Genomic DNA, 16,846 nt, shown 5'->3' on the forward strand with positions numbered 1-16,846 from the left:
AATGATGACTAATTGATGAAAGAGTACATGGCTTGTATATGTACACACATACATGAGTCCTAAAAGCAAAGTTTTGGAAACATATTTCCTGACCAAATCCTTGGAGAAGATGTGGTATGAAAATCCTTTGCTGAAGAGATGGCATCCACAGACAGTACAACAACATGATGAAATGTTGGGAGTTTCTGAAACTCAGTATCCTGGATCACTATTCTAGCAATCCCAAGTTCAAGAATTCTGGGACACATATTGGCAAGGGGAATTCCCAGATTTTACCAGCTGTTGTTGGGCTATTCTAACTCCAAGTAGATTGCTTGCTGATTCATCTCATAGACAGATTCAAGATACCCTAGTATATGAAGCACTGGACTGAAAGCCTTTAAGAGAATGTTAACCTATTCACTGCACCTATGGAGTTTGGAGATTAACTCAAGAAAGTTAATATTTGTCAGAGAACTGAGCCATGAACAACCTAATGGCACCTTTATTCTTTGCTCTACCCTGTATGGAGGGATGAGCCTTTGGTTCTTGGAAATTTACAGATACATTTTTCATAGGGCCTAGGCAAGGAAATGAGAGTGGGTCCCTGTCTCTGTGAGAATAATCCCAATAAGTTTACAAAGTTAGAATGTGAACTTCTTAAGGACCGGGATCAATGTTAAGCATAGTATTTGATACATAGTTAGTGTCCAATAGATGAATACAGACTGATTGACAGTCAGTTATGGGAAGTCAGTTTTTCTCCACCACTTTCTTTTCTACTTCCTTTGCCCCCACAACTAATTATAATATGAAAAGATTCCAAAGAGTTGATCTGGGAATAGAGAAAATAGATGACATATTTGTTTCTCCATCATTTTCTTAGAACCCTGAAAAATAAGGAGAACTGAGGAAATGTCATTGACATCAGAGATGAGATCTTTCACGTATCAGAGGAAATGTCACCGACATATCAGAGATGAAATCTATCCTGTACAGCACAAGCAGAGCTATGAGTCTTAGGGACTACATAAGGTGCTGGGGGAAGGTGGAACGTACTGGAAAGGCAGGAGAATTGTGACTATTCTTCAAGTGCTAATGTGAGTCCTTTATGAGATTGCTGAATTTTTAGTGAATTGAAATAAAAACTGTCTTATAGACAATATTGGCATTATTACCTTGAGTGTTTATAGAGAAATTAGGGATCCTTCTACCCATATCTGTGGGGACATGAAAATGGGCACTCATTCAAATAAGGGACCAGTCTGGATTGGGGCAAAAGAAATGAAAGATGATTTTTGAGGGCTGCCTCCAAAATTAACCCAGTTTATGTAAGCCTGGAGGGTGAGACACTGGGCAATGTTATATCTGTAAATTAGATAAAATATTTACTAAGCATTCTCTATATGCCAAGCCCTGTGATAAAAGCTGGGAATATTAAATATTTAATAACTTAAAATTGCATGAAGACTTTTGGGACATCCTACACAAAGAAAAAGAAAGACACTCTCTGAGCTCAGTGACCCAGGTTAGAAGTGACCATGGTTGATGTGGGCACTCCCTCCAATGGAGGTAATGGGGAAGAATTCACCTATTGGTGGAGTGAAGGGAATATGTCCAGCATAGCAAGGCTACTGGGGCAGAGGTGAAAAAGTAGTTTCATCATGAGCTGAATAGGATTAGATTATTGCTATCACTCAGCAGAGTGTATTAAGTTTTATTTGTATGAAAAAGGACCTAAATCATAATAGGGAAAAAATAAGATCTCATTGAAATTAGAATTTCACAATGCAGTTCATCATGCTGCTCCCTCATCAATAGTGGCAGGGGTACTCGTAAGCCTGAATAAAAACTTAAGGAGCCTTTCTTCCACCTCCTCACCCAAAGATTTTAACTGAGATTCCATCTGCAGAAGATTAAAACTATTTGGAAATTGTTTCTGTTGTTTTAAGAGCTGGAACAATAACTTCTTTTTTTCCATGTACACCAGACATCACCCCCTCTGTCCACCTGGAATACTGCTCTCTGGAACATATCTCAAAAAAATTGGCGGAGTTCATCTAGTCAGCTCTAGAATTCTACCCTAAGCCAAAGCATCTTGATTATTGTGTATGAGAATAAACTCATCCAACCAGCCACGCCTGTCAGACATCTTGCAATCTGATCTCCCACCTTCTCCCTCCTCTTCCCAACACATCTCTTTCTCCTCCATTAGGATAGGCTAGCTAAATCAATACTACCATTGCTTATAGAAAGAGTATAACAACTGATCAGTGGAGCCCTATGGCTCCATTCAATTTACTTGTGACTCCCCAGACCAAAACTCATTGCCCTGGCAACCCCTCCATTATTTATGTTGTCTACTCTTATTAGAATGGAGGCTCTTTGAGGAAAGTAATTATTCTATTTTTTGTATTTGTATCCCTAGCATCTAGCAGTGTCTGGCACATAGTAAGTGCTCAATGCATTTTCATGTATTCATTGGTCATTCATTCCTGAGAAAAATATTCCTATTTTCCTTCTATGGTTTATTTATTACTAGAAAACTTTCATCATCTACTTATTATCTTCCATCACTGATGGTAAAGTACCTGGTGCTTGCTAAGCTACTACTGTTTAACTCTTTATAAGTCAATATGAGAGACTATGCTTGCTAAAACTGCCCACTAATGCACTTTATTGATAAAATAGTTCATAATGCATTTGAATACTCAAATTTTCACAGTAGTAATGTTAGAAATTGAATAACTCTATAAGAGAAACCTTTAACATTTCCATAAAATTTCATGTAAGACACACCCTACATCCATCATAGCAATAAATTCTGTCATATTTTGGCACTGCAGAGTGGGGGAGTTATACATTTTTCATTGTGATCAATAAAGTACAGGGAAAGAAATGTCAATCTCTTTTTTCCTAAGAAGTTTTGATGCCTGACTTTTAAATCCTCTAGACCCTAAAGATTTAACAATCTAATTAGCTACCCTTTGAGTGCTGTTGACTTAAAGATCATGATTTTCTATCATCCTACTGACAGATGTCAGATTTGATGTAGAAGAATTTCCATAACTTTATATGACAAGTTGTCAAGAAAATAAGAGTAAGTTACATTGGCCTTGACTAGTCCAAGGGTGCAGGGAAAATAGTTCAATATAAAAGGATCAGATGTAACTTTTGAATTTTATGATTTTACTCAGAAGAAATTCCATATTGATTATGAAAATAAATGAATATAACTGACTAGATTTAAATTGTGCGCTAGTCTACATGATAATATACCTATAACCACAGATAAATATGAACATAAATTTTGACACTACTAAGCAAAAGATCACAGGAATCAGAACTATGGTCCACTTAAGAATATTCTGTCTCTGGAAGTGGCACAATGAAATTCTTGTGTTTGTGAGTGATATATCCTTTAAAAGGCTTATGCATATTTGCCAATCATCATCACCTTGTTTTCATAATCAAGAATCTGTGAATTTATCTAAATTATTTTTTAATCTATTGATTTTTCAGTCTAGAATATCTCTTGGGAGCAATATGTCCCATAGGTGTAGGTCTACCTTAGATAGGCATAGCAGGTGATAACTAATATGCGATTTGAGAGATATTGATAAAGCCCTCAACAAATATCTGTCTATCTGTCTATCTGTCTATCTATCTATCTATCTATCTATCTATCTATCTATCTATCTATCTCCTATTGACTTATAACTGTTAGAGATCAAACAATATTCCCTTGAATTTCATTTTCTGCCAGTTCCTCTATTTAAATACTAACAACCCTTAGAGAAATAATATATTAATTAGAAATAATCTACTAGCTAGTAGTAGCTTAGTGTGACTAGTTAAACAATTTTCAGGCTTTGGTTATGTGTTGGGGCACAATATGAGAGCAATGGGTGCCTTGGTGAAGGACGGTAACGAAATGGAATCAAAGTACATTGCAAGGGAAAATTGGGGCAGGGGCATCAAAGGCTGCTTATTTCATAAGGTTGGTTGCAGCTAGTTTCTTCCATAAGTTTACTGCCTCATAAAGTGAGTTATTTACTCATAGTTAAATTACCACTTTCAAAGCTACATAATCTAAACTGAAGAATAGGGGTTAGTGAACTGATGGAATATTACTGAATTGGCAGCTGGATTTAAGGAGGAAGATAATCTAAATAAACTCATCAATTGTTTCATAAGAAGTTGCACAGAAATGAGCTATTAATTGCCCATGATTCAGTATGCTAGCAAGTCTAAGAAGATATTAAAATTAAAGGTAATTGTAGGCTCTGTCTTCAGAGAAAAGTGATAAATGAGGACTCTATTACCAACATGACTTTGAAACCTAAGAACTTTGACCTATCAGTGGCAATAATTTCAACAAACAAATCCAATTCATCAAATAAAGTTCCTATTATGTTCAAGACACTATGTTAGACCTTGGGGATACAAAAATAACTCAGGCACAGATTTTGCTTTCAAAGAGGTTATAGCCCAGTGGGGAGAAGTACATGTTTACAATTAACTATTATTCAGGAGAAAGTGGGAATAAGTGTGCAGGAGAGGTCCAGGAAAAGTTCTGTTAGAAAATTAAGGAAGGAAAAAAAAACACTTTAATCTCAGGATATGTGGAGTAGGGAGGCAGGAAAAATTTTACGGAAGAGGTGAGATCTAAATTCATAACTTGGTAATCCCCCATTAACTATTGACCAGAAAAGGAAATTGGGCACCATGAATGAGGGGGTGACTTGGTGTGGGTACAGAAATAATAATGGAGGCAGACCAATCACAACATTGAATACTAGGTGGGAGTAATAAAACTTATATTTGTTTTATTCTACTCAGTGTCTGAATTGTTTCTTCGACAGGACTCTACATTGATAAAATATTTTCCCCCAAAGAAATTTGAGGGATGGAAGTAATATTATATACTGCTAAGATATATACATACAATTCTTGGCACATTGTGCTTAATAAATGCTGGTACTTAATAAGTGCTTATCTACTGATTAAGTGGCTGAGTCCTTGGAGCAAGTTCTAGAACTCCATAAAGGATTAGCTCATTGACAGATGAAATTTACAAGGAAAAAAAAAACAGAAAAAACAGCAATGTGTTGATTTATACCAAGATGTTGAGCGTAAGGGCACAGTGTAGGATTACCTTGTAGTATAAACTTAGGGCAATTTCCCTTTCATCCCAGTGCCAAAACTGAGAAAATCTGGTGAGACCTGCATGTGGTGCCATGAATTCTTACTTCCTATTGATACTGCATCTCTAATTGAGTTGCATAGTACTCCTTACTAATTCTGGCAAGCTGGATAGGATATTGGAGATTGCTTATTACTCACAGGCTTTAAATACATGGACTTTAAAAGCATCAGGGATTCATTTCAGTATTTAATTTCAGTCCAGTATCCAATTTCTGTACCTGCTTGTAAAAGGTGGGGGTTTCCATTTTAAATTCTATGGGAAATAGAAATTGTCCAAAAGTGAAATGCTACATTTTTGAGCCATCTGGGAAATGAAAACCAAATGCCCAAATTGGGGTGTGTGTGTGTGTGTGTCTGTGTCTGTGTCTGTGTGTCTGTGTGTCTGTGTGTCTGTGTGTGTCTGTGTCTGTGAGAGAGAGAGAGGGAGAGAGAGAGAGAGAGAGAGAGAGGGAGAGAGAGAGAGAGAGAGAGAGAGAGAGAGAGAGAGAGAGAGAGAGAGGGAGAGAGAGAGAGAGAAGGTGGAGGAGGAGGAGGAGGAGGAGGAGGAGGAGCAGGAGGAGGAGAAGGAGGAGAAATGGAGGAGAAGGACGAGGAGGTGACAAGAAGAGAGGCAGTCCATATGCCATCCATTTCTGTATTATGTCTGACGATTACATTTTCAGCATGCTGTGAAGGAAATCAGGCACAAAATAGCCATTATGTGAGAGGATTTTTTGTGTCTAATTCCTTTTGCACCCTGCTGAATATGTAGGTATTTATGTTTAATTACACACATTCATGATGCAGTCACATTTTGAATGGAAAAAGAATTTAAACTGAGAAAACAATCTACCTAGTAATTTTTTACATTCCCCTCTGCTCCCTATTATAGTGAATAATAAAGCTATGAACAACACAATATACAATTTAAAAATATTAAATATGTCTCAGCAAAGATACTTTTTATTAGTAATAGTTTATCATCTGCTCTACAATTGTAATTTGTATACTCTCAGTTGCTTTTGACACCTCTCAAACCTCATGTAAGTTTTCATTACACGGACAGCATTACTTCTATTCATAGTGACCACAATAAATAAGACTTGGAGGTAATATTCAGACTAACAACAATATATAATGTCAGCTTCTGTGCTCCAGAATTTAGAGGGCTGTCTAGGACTTGTAAAGGGATCAGAAGACATGCCATCAGATGATTAAGCCATCAGAAAATAGAACTTATAACAACTACAATACAGCAATAACTGAAGAAACTAGATAATATTTGGCCTAGAGAAGAGAAGGCTAAAGATACTTCATAAAGGTTTTTAGGTGAAGTAGTGAAGTAGCAAGTAGTGGTTTACAGTCCAGAGTTGGGGAACCTTGGCTCTCTAGGTCCTCAAGTATGGCCCTTTGACTGAATCTAAACTTCACAGAATAAATATTTCTCTCTGTGTGTGTGTGTGTGTGTGTGTGTATGTGTGTGTGTTTGTGTGTGTGTGTGTGTGTGTGTGTGTGTGTGAGAGACAGAGAGAGAGAGAGAGAGAGAGAGAGAGAGAGAGAGAGAGAGAGAGAGAGAGAGAATCAGGATTAAGTTTTTTGCCCATGGTCACATAGCTAGTAAGTGCCAAGTGTCCAGGTCACATTTGAACTCAGGTCCTCCTCAGTCCAGGGCTGGTGCTGTATTCGTTGCTCCATCTAGCTGCCCAGAACAAATCCATTTATTAAAGGGATTTATTCTGTGAACTTTGGATTCAATCAAAAGGCCGCACCTAAGGACCTAGAGAGCCACATTTAGCCTCAAGGCCGCAGGTTCCCCACCTGCATAAAAGTACGAATGATTACATGTAGAAACATCTTCCCTGAAAGGAAATGTAGCAAACAGTGGCAACAATTAAGATTGTCTATTCTCTCTGTCTGTATCTTTCTCTGTCTTTGTTTCTCTGTCTCTGTCTGTCTCTCTCAATAAAGATAGAGTCTATCTCTGCTCTCTGGAGGCAAAAGGATGCACTAAATAAATTCTTCTCCTGTGTTTCTCGAATCCCTAGGATTCTATGATTATATTAAACTTAAAAAGATCTAGTGCCTCTGCAGCCTGCAGAATGGTTGCATTCAAATATTGAATTGCTATTTTTCAAAAATGCTGAATTCTCATTTATGAAGATATCTCTGTGATGTGTTAATTCCCTTTGAAGTCTGACACGGCCTAAGCCCACTGGAGTTAATATTCTGACTGGAAGGAAGTTCAAGAAATCACAACTTATCACATCATCTTTAATTAACTACATTTACCTCAGGATAAATCAGGAAACCTCTGTTTGTACAAAGTAGGGATTACCCCAGCTTCTTGATTTTCTTCTTTTAAATTAATTCCAAATAGCATCTCATTCTATCACTATCAGTGAATCGCTCCTCTAGGTGGCAGGCTTGAGTAGGGAGGGCTGAATTGCTATTTAATGGCAGGCAGCCCTGGCAAAGATTCAATCATTATTCATTAATTCAGAGATCATTAAGTATATGCTATACTGTACTCTGCCAGGTCCTGTGATTACCAAACAAAAGTTCCTTTAGAGGTTTCCTCTCTATTAGAGGAGGCAGGTGCAAACTGGAGCTCCCAAAAGTAACAACATGGAAAGGTTAATACAGAATATATATAAAGCAAATATATAAGGTTCTATAAGGGAACACTAAAAACTGGGAGGGGGCAGGTAGGACCATAATAAAGCCTTCTTTCTGATAGGGGATAAAAGAGAACAAAATAAAAAAAAATGTAGCAAAACGACCTTAACTAATGAAATGTCATATAGTGTCATATAAATGAGTGCTGGAGGGCAAACCAAAGAGATTAGTGAGACTTGGAGTTGTCGAGAATGCCTTCATGGTCCAAGATGGCAGCTGGAAAGCAGGGACTAGTGTGAGCTCCCCGCCGAATCCCTCCAAAAACCTATAAAAATGGCTCTGAACCAATACTAGAGCTGCAGAACCCACAAAACAGCAGAGGGAAGCAGGGCTCCAGCCCAGGACAGCCTGGATGGTCTCTGGGTGAGGTCTATCCTGCATGGAGCTGGGAGCAGAGTGGAGCAAAGCCCAGTGTCAGTGGCATGGACCAACCAGACCAGGAGCTGGGCCGAGTGTGCCATAGCACTGTGAATCAGTGAGCTGCAGCAGTTACCAGACCTCCCAACCACAAACACCAAAGACAGCGGAGAAGGTTAGGGGGAAAAGCTGCAGGAGTGTAAGGAGTTCTTGGTTCGGCCACTGCCCCCAGGGCAGTGGAGGTGGGGCAGCTATAGAAGTACAGCTGCAGTTGCTTCCGGCCCCAGGCCCACCTGGTGGGAGGAATTAAGTGACAGATCTGAGCAGGAGTGAAGTGCCTGCTGAAGATGTCCAGTCCGGGTTGGGGGTTCTTGGGGAAGGAGCAGTGCTGGTGTGGCAGAGCTGGCGTATCCCCCCCAGGCGTGGAACATAGTTCTCTAAACTCTACAAGCAGTCATACCCCACTGAAAAACTCAAGGGTCAAGTTAGTTGGCTGGGAATATGGCCAGGCAGCAAAAACGAACCCAGATTCAGTCTCAGACTTTGGATTCTTTCTTTGGTGACAAAGAAGACCAAAACATACAGACAGAAGAAGTTAACAAAGTCAAAGAACCTACAACAAAAGCCTCCAAGAAAAACATGAACTGGTCCCAGGCCATGGAAGAGCTCAAAAAGGATTTGGAAAAGCAAGTTAGAGAAGTAGAGGAAAAATAGGGAAGAGAAATGAGAAGGATGCGAGAAAACCATGAAAAACAAGTCAATGACTCTGCTAAAGGAGACCCAAAAAAATACTGAAAAATATACTGAAGAAAATAACACCTTAAAAAATAGACCAACTCAAATGGCAAAAGAGCTCTAAAAAGCCAATGAGGAGAAGAATGCCTTTTAAGGCAGAATTAGCCAAATGGAAAAGGAGGTCCAAAAGACCACTGAAGAAAATGCTACCTTAAAAATTAGATTGGAGCAAGTGGAAGCTAGTGACTTTATGAGAAACCAAGCTATTATAGAACAGAACCAAAGGAATGAAAAAATGGAAGACAATGTCAAATATCTCATTGGAAAAACCACTGATCTGGAAAATAGATCCAGGAGAGATAATTTAAAAATTATTGGACTACCTGAAAGCCATGATCAAAAAAGGAGCCTACATATCATCTTTCAAGAAATTATCAAGGAGAACTGCCCTGATATTCTAGAGCCACAGGACAAAATAGAAATTGAAAGAATCCACCGATCCCCTCCTCAAATAGATCCCCAAAAGAAATCTCCTAGGAATATTGTCACCAAATTCCAGAGCTCCCAGATCAAGGAGAAAATACTGCAAGCAGCCAGAAAGAAACCATTTGAGTATTGTGGAAACACAGTCAGAATAACCTAAGATCTGGCAGGTTCTACATTAAGAGATCAAAGGGCTTGGAATATGATATTCCGGAGGTCAATGGAGCTAGGATTAAAACCAAGAATCACCTACCCAGCAAAACTGAGTATCATGTTCCAAGGCAAAATATGGATTTTCAATAAAATAGAGGACTTTCAAGCTTTCTCAGTGAAAAGACCAGAGCTGAATAGAGAATTTGACTTTCAAACACAAGAATCAAGAGAAGCATGAAAAGGTAATCAAGAAAAAGAACAAGAAAAAGAAATTGCAAGGGACTTACTAAAGTTCAACTGTTTTGTTTACATTCCTACATGGAAAGATGATGTGTATGATTCATGAGACCTCAGTATTAGGGTAGCTGAAGGGAATATGCATATATGTTTATGTATATGTATATATATATAAGTGAATGTGTATGTATGTATATATGTATGTGTGTGTGTGTGTGTGTGTGTGTATGTATATATGGGGAGAGAGAGAGAGAGTGGGCACAGGGTGAGTTGAAGATGAAGGGAAGATATCTAAAAGAAATAAAATCAAATTAAGGGATGAGAGAGGAATATATTGAGAGAGGGAGAAAGGGAGAGATAGAATGGGGTGGATTATCTCGCATAAAGGTGGCAAGAGGAAGCAGTTCTGTGGGAGGAGGGGAGAGGGCAGGTGAGGGGGGAATGAATGAATCTTGCTCTCATCAGGTTTGGCCTGAGGAGGGAATACCATACATACTCAATTGGGTATCTTACCCCACAGGAAAGAAGAGGGAAGAAGATTAAAAAAAGGGGGGGATGATGGAGGGGAGGGCAGATGGGGGTAGAGGTAATCAAAAACAAACACTTTCAAAAGGGGACAGGGTCAAGGGAGAAAATTCAATAGAGGGGGATGGGTTGGGAAGGAGCAAAACATAGTGTTTCACAACATGAGTATTGTGGAAGGGTTATACATAATGATACACATGTGGTCTATGTTGAATTGCTTGACTTCTTAGGGAGGGTGGGTGGGAAGGGAAGAGGGGAGAGAATTTGGAACTCAAAGTTTTAAAAACAGATGTTCAAAAACAAAAAAAAAAGTTTTTGCATGCAACTAGAAAATAAGATACACAGGCAATGGGGCATAGAAATTTTTCTTGCCCTACAAGAAAGGAAGGGAAAAGGGGATGGGAGGGGAGTGGAGTGACAGAAGGGAGGGCTGACTGGGGAACAGGGCAACCAGAATATATGCCATCTTGGAGTGGGGGGGAAGGGGAGAAATGGGGAGAAAATTTGTAATTCAAATCCTTGTGAAAATCAATGCTGAAAACTAAATATATTAAATAAATAAATAAATAAAAAGGGAAAAAAAAACCTAGGCAAAAGAATAACAACAACAAAAGAAAAAATAAAACCCAGGATGAATATGCAAAGGCAGAAGACATAATAACAGTAATGCTTCTGTTTGTATTCCCAGGGCTTAGCACGGTGTCAGCACATAGTAAGCACTTAATAAATGTTGTTGATTGACTAATAGCTTTTATATAGTGCTTTAATGTTTTTAAAACACTTCACGTATCCAGATATAGAATCGATCTAAATTCAGAGAGAAATAAAGAATTTTGGAAATAGCGGAACTTGAGTTCAGGCTTGAAGGACAGATGACTTGGGGAAATGAAGACAGTACAGCATGTTAAGCAAGGAAATAAATAAAATAAATATAGGTATGGAAATGGGACTGAATATACTGTATTTATAGGGCGGTGAAGAACCTGATCTAACTAGGGATGAATATGTCAATTAAAGAATTAAGGGTAATAAGGTTGTATGGCCTTTGAGAAATTAAGGGGCTTTTCCATGATGACAGAGATAATAAGTGTTTGAAGGATGATTTGAACCAAGAAATGTATATCACACACATATACACATATATTACCCACATGAGCATATATCTAAAACATATATGTGTATGTATGCACATAATATACACACTGCCTAATTATACATACATGTTTAAATGCACACACACATATCTATCCATGCACACACATGTGTATGATCTATAGATCTACTATTCCATATTACCTATATAAATAAGTGTAGAGAAGTTGGTTATGTCTTAGGAACAAAGATGAAGAGGAAGAACAGGTAGCAGAATCAGGAAGATTGAAACTTGGCTAAATGTACATCTTTGTTAATGGCAGGAAAAATACTTTATACCTTTTAAGAATTGTTGAAGCTTTAAGTTAGAGCCTATAATATCATTAATACTACATTCAAATACATTTTGAAAGAAATAAGCTAGCCTTTGATCCTAACCACAGAAATATTTTTTTTCCTAAGGGAAATTACATAATGAGTTACAAACAACTGAATTAAATGGATATTGGCAACATATTCTATTGTTAATTTGGAGACTGCCCGTAAGAGGAAATAGTTACTTCTCTTGTTTCAATTTTCCAGTATCAGAGCAATACCATATTTTTTTCATAGATTTATCTCCCATGTGTAGAGAAACCAGAGAAGCATGGTGAGAGAGGCTAAATATAATAGTTAAAAGTAATTCTTACCAAAATTTCATGTGGCTCCATTTTCAATTAATGAAATTTAGCCTTGGGACATTTACCCTTTTGAGGGGTGAAGTGAAAAAAATAAGAACTAAACTGAATTTCTTCACTCATTTTACATGATCTACTCCTCTAACAATCTCAGCTAGATGCAGTGATGACAATACCCTTTATCTTTCCATCATTAATTAAGTGTTCTACTTTCGTGTTTATGAACTTTGAACTTCCTCTAGCTGATTGCAAGCTTTTGTCATTCCATCTCTCTCTCCCTCCCTCCCTCTTCCCCCTCCCCCCCCCCTTGCAACCCCAAACTTGGTTATATATCCTAACTAGGATTTTTTTCCCATAATCTCCTCACAGGCTATATTCTCCTCCCTTCCCTATGTGGGCAAACAAGTTCAATTCCACATTCTCCTTTTATCTTCAGTTTCCTGTTCCTTTATTTTATCAAAGACCTTGCTCTGGGGAGTCTCAGTCTTTTGTTACTCTTACCATCTCCTGCCTTTTCTCCTACTCAGAAAAGCTCAAGAAAAATCACAAAACTATGCTGACCGAGGCCACTAGAAGTTTATGTTATATAATCTCATTTGGGCTCTCACTGAAACAAGGCAATCTTTTATAGCTCTCTAATTGACTCACTGTCCCACTCAACACAACAGCTTTAATAAACCTTTTCATTCCCACCTCAAACTTCTCATATCTCTTAACCGGTAACTGTGCTTTAGATTTTACCAGTCACTCCATATTAACTTCAAGATAAAATGTAAAATCCTCTGTCTTTTAAAGTCCTTCATAAACTGAATCTTTCTTCCAGTCTTCTCAAAACTCGCTCCCCAACAATCAAGTGATACTGGTTTCCTTGCTCTTCTTCTCACAGAACACTCCATCTCCTGCCTCGGGCATTTTCACTGGTTCTACCCCATGTCTGGTACTCTCCTCTTCTCTGCTTCTTGGCTTCCTTCAGGTCTCAGCTGAAGCAAAAAGCCTTTCCCAGTCTCCTTGATCTTAATTCCTGCCCTCTGAGATTATCTCCAATTTATCCTGCATATATCTTGTTGGCAAGTTATTTCCCCCATTAGAATATAAAGTTCCTGAGAGCAGAGACTAAAGGTAGCCCCTCAACTGACAGCTATAATTAAGGGTCAGAGGGATCTGAAAGAGCTGGCTGATAGTTGTAACCCTCCCATCTCAGAGAAAGACTTATTAACCACAATTCAATTTCCACACTCTTTCCCCAGCAAAGAAATGGCCAAAGTGATTGAAACAGCTAACTGACAAGGCTGTGGCACTCTTCTACAGGCAGAAAGTAGTAACTGCTAAATCTCTAATGAAGGTTGTAGCTCTCAGGTGTATTAGTGACACAGCAGATAAAACAAAGGACTTTCAATCTGAAAAGCCCAATTTCAAACTCTGCCTCACACACTTGGTAGCTAGGTGACCCTGCACCAGTTACTTAACCTCAGACTTCCTCAGGTTCCTCATCTGTAAAATGGGACTAACAACAGCACTTACCTTCTAAAGGTTGTGAGTATAAAATGAAATAATATTTGTAAAGCGCTTTGCAAACATGCTATCATCATCATCATCATCGTCATCTTCGTCATCTTCATTATCGTTGGTGTCGTCATTGTTGTTGTTATTTTTATTATTACCTTGAAGACAAATATATACCTGAGTACCAGGTAGGCAGACATTTGATGTCAGTAGGAACAGAAGAGACATGATGAATAAGGAGAAAAAAGCGTGAGAGTTCTGATGTGGAACAGGCCAAAAAATAGTAGAATGGCATCACCACAAGACATTGTTTGCCCTGTAGTACTGCCAGTGTAAGTTTCTCTCTGGCAGGCATGCCTCATTATATCTGTTACTTAGTTGTGCATATAAAAGCCCATTTTTTTTCCCAAAGAGGGTGTGTACATTTTGGGGAAAGTGACCTCCAAGTTTGTGGGGAAAGGTTCTCTTATTGCTTTTATTTAATATACAATTTCACTAAGTACTTTTGCAATGAATTGTGTGCCCTCAGAATGACTCCTAAAAGTAAACACGTTGTTGGCAGGCTGGTTAGCTATGATTCAAAGAATACTGTGACCCACCAAGTACCTAGAATGGAGGTTTCTGTTGGGTCCATAGATGATAGGGGCATGAACATGCATGAACAAAAGAAATCTATTATACTTTCTAGAAAGTTCTAATCATAAGCAACACAAGTTACAGAGTAATTTTTAGATTCACTGCACATCATAGTTTTTATCTTGCTTTAAAATAAAAAATTGTCCTCTACTAATAACCTAGATTAGTTTAACTAGAACCTAGTAATTCTTTCCAATAAAGTAGTGTTAACTCAAAGCAGTTACTGGAAAATAAGATAATTTGAGGGCCAATTTCATTTTAATAATAAGTTAGTTATAAAAATCGATTGCAATGTAATAAAGTCCTGCTCTGACACCTCATTTTGAGGTACAGGTGGCCTCTTCTGGAGAGTGTTCTTTTTATTTTGTTTTATTTTAAGTCTCATGAAGGGTTTCTTATATGTGACAGTGTTGTTTAATGGCAAAAGTCCTGGTATGGGATTCAGAGCACCAGGGTTCCAATGCTGGCTCTGATACTTGCTTTCTGTAAGACATTAGGTAAGTCATCTTCCCTTTATGTACTTCCATTCTCTTGATTGTAAAGTAAGAGAATCAGAGAGATCAGCTGGTTAAACTTTTATATATATCTTGGACCCCTTTGGCAGATTGTTGAAGTCTAAAAATAATATTCTTTTAAAGATATATATTGATATATATTATATTTTATTGATATATATATATATATATTTTAGATATATATTGTAAACTCAGTTCCACAAGTTTTTGAGTTTCAAATTTTCTCCCCCCTCTCCTCCCCAAGACATCATGTGATCTGATATAGGTTCTACATATGCCTTCACATTAAACTTATTTTCCCAATAATCAAGTTGTAAAGAATTATAACCAACGAAATGAATCATGAGAAAGATGAAACAAAACCAAAAATAAAAAGAGGGAGCAAATAGTATGTTTCAATCTGCATTCAGACTTCGCAACTCTTTCTCTGGATGTGGATAGTCTTTTCCATCATGAGTCTTTTGGAGCTATCTTAGTACCTTGCCTTGTTGAGAAGAGCCAAGTCTATCAAAGTTAGTCATCACAGAAACAGTGGAAACAGTGTGTCTGTTGTCGTGTACAATGTTCTCCTGGTTATTCTCCCTTCACTCATCATCAAATCATGTAAGTTTCTCCAGGTTCTTATGAAGTCCCTCTGCTCCTCATTTCTTTTAGCATAATAGCATTGCATTACATTCATATACCACAATTTGTTTTGCCATTCCCCAATCGATGGGCATCCCCTTGATTTCCAATTCCTTGCTACCACAAAAAGAGCTGCTGTAAATATTTTTGGGCATATGAGTCCTTTTCCCCCTTGTATGGTGTCTTTGGAATATATCCGTAAAAGTGGTGTTGCTGGGTCAAAGGGTATACACATTTTTGTAGCCCTTTGGGCATAGTTCCAAATTGGTCTCCAGAATGGTTGGATCAGCTCACAACTCCACAGCAGTGTAATAGTGTTCCAATTTCCCCACATCTTCTCCAACACTTATCATTTTCCTGTTTTTACATATTAGCCAATCTGACAGGAGAGATGTGGTACCTAAGAGTTGTTTTGATTTGCATTTCTCTAATCAATAGAGATTTAGAGCATTTTTTCATATGACTATAGATATCTTTCATTTCTTCCTCTGAATATAGTCTGTTGATATCCTTTGGCCATTTCTCAATTGGGGAATGACTTGTATTCTTATAAATTTGACTCAGTGCCCTGTATATTTTAGAGATGAGGCCTTTGTCAGAGACATTGGTTGTAAAAATTCTTTCCCAATTTTCTGCTTCCCTCCTAATCTTGGTTGCATTGGCTTTGTACAAAAACTTCAATTTAATGTAATCAAAATTATCCAGTTTGCATTTCATAATGCTCTCTATCTCTTGTTTAGTAATGAGTTTTTCCCTTCTCCGTAAGTCTGACAGGTAAACTATTCCCTTCTCTCCCAAGTTGCTTATAGTATCAGCCTTTATATCTAAATCATGAACCCATTTTGACTTTATTTTGCTACATTGAGTAAGACATTGGTCTATGCCTAATTTTTGCCATATTATTTTCCAGTTTTCCTGGCAGTTTTTGTGAAATAGTGAATTCTTATCCTGGAAGCTGGACTCTTGGTTTATCAAAGAGTAGAATACTATAGTCCTTGACTACTGTCTCTTGTGTACCTAACCTATCCCACTGATCTACCACTCAATTTCTTAGACAATACCAAGTAGTTTTGATAATTGCTGCTTTATAATATAGCTTAATATCTGGTATGGCTAGGCCACCTTCCCTAGCATTTCTTTTCATTAATTCCCTAGATACTCTGGACTTCTTGTTCTTCCAGATGAATTTTGTTATTATTTTATCGAGCTCTGTAAAATAATTTTTGGTAGTTCGATTGGTATGGCACTGAATAAGTAAATTAATTTAGGTAAAATTGTCATTTTTATTATATTAGATTGGCCTAACCATGAGCCACTGATATTTTTCCATTTATTTCGATCTGACTTTATTTGTGTGATAAGTGTTTCATAATTATGTTCATATAAGCCCTGGGTTTGTCTTGGCAGATAGACTCCCAAATATTTTATAGTTTCTACAGTAACTTTAAATGTAATTTCTCTTTCTAT

Source organism: Trichosurus vulpecula, chromosome 2, assembly GCF_011100635.1.
Source record: "Trichosurus vulpecula isolate mTriVul1 chromosome 2, mTriVul1.pri, whole genome shotgun sequence".
NCBI lineage: Eukaryota > Metazoa > Chordata > Mammalia > Diprotodontia > Phalangeridae > Trichosurus > Trichosurus vulpecula.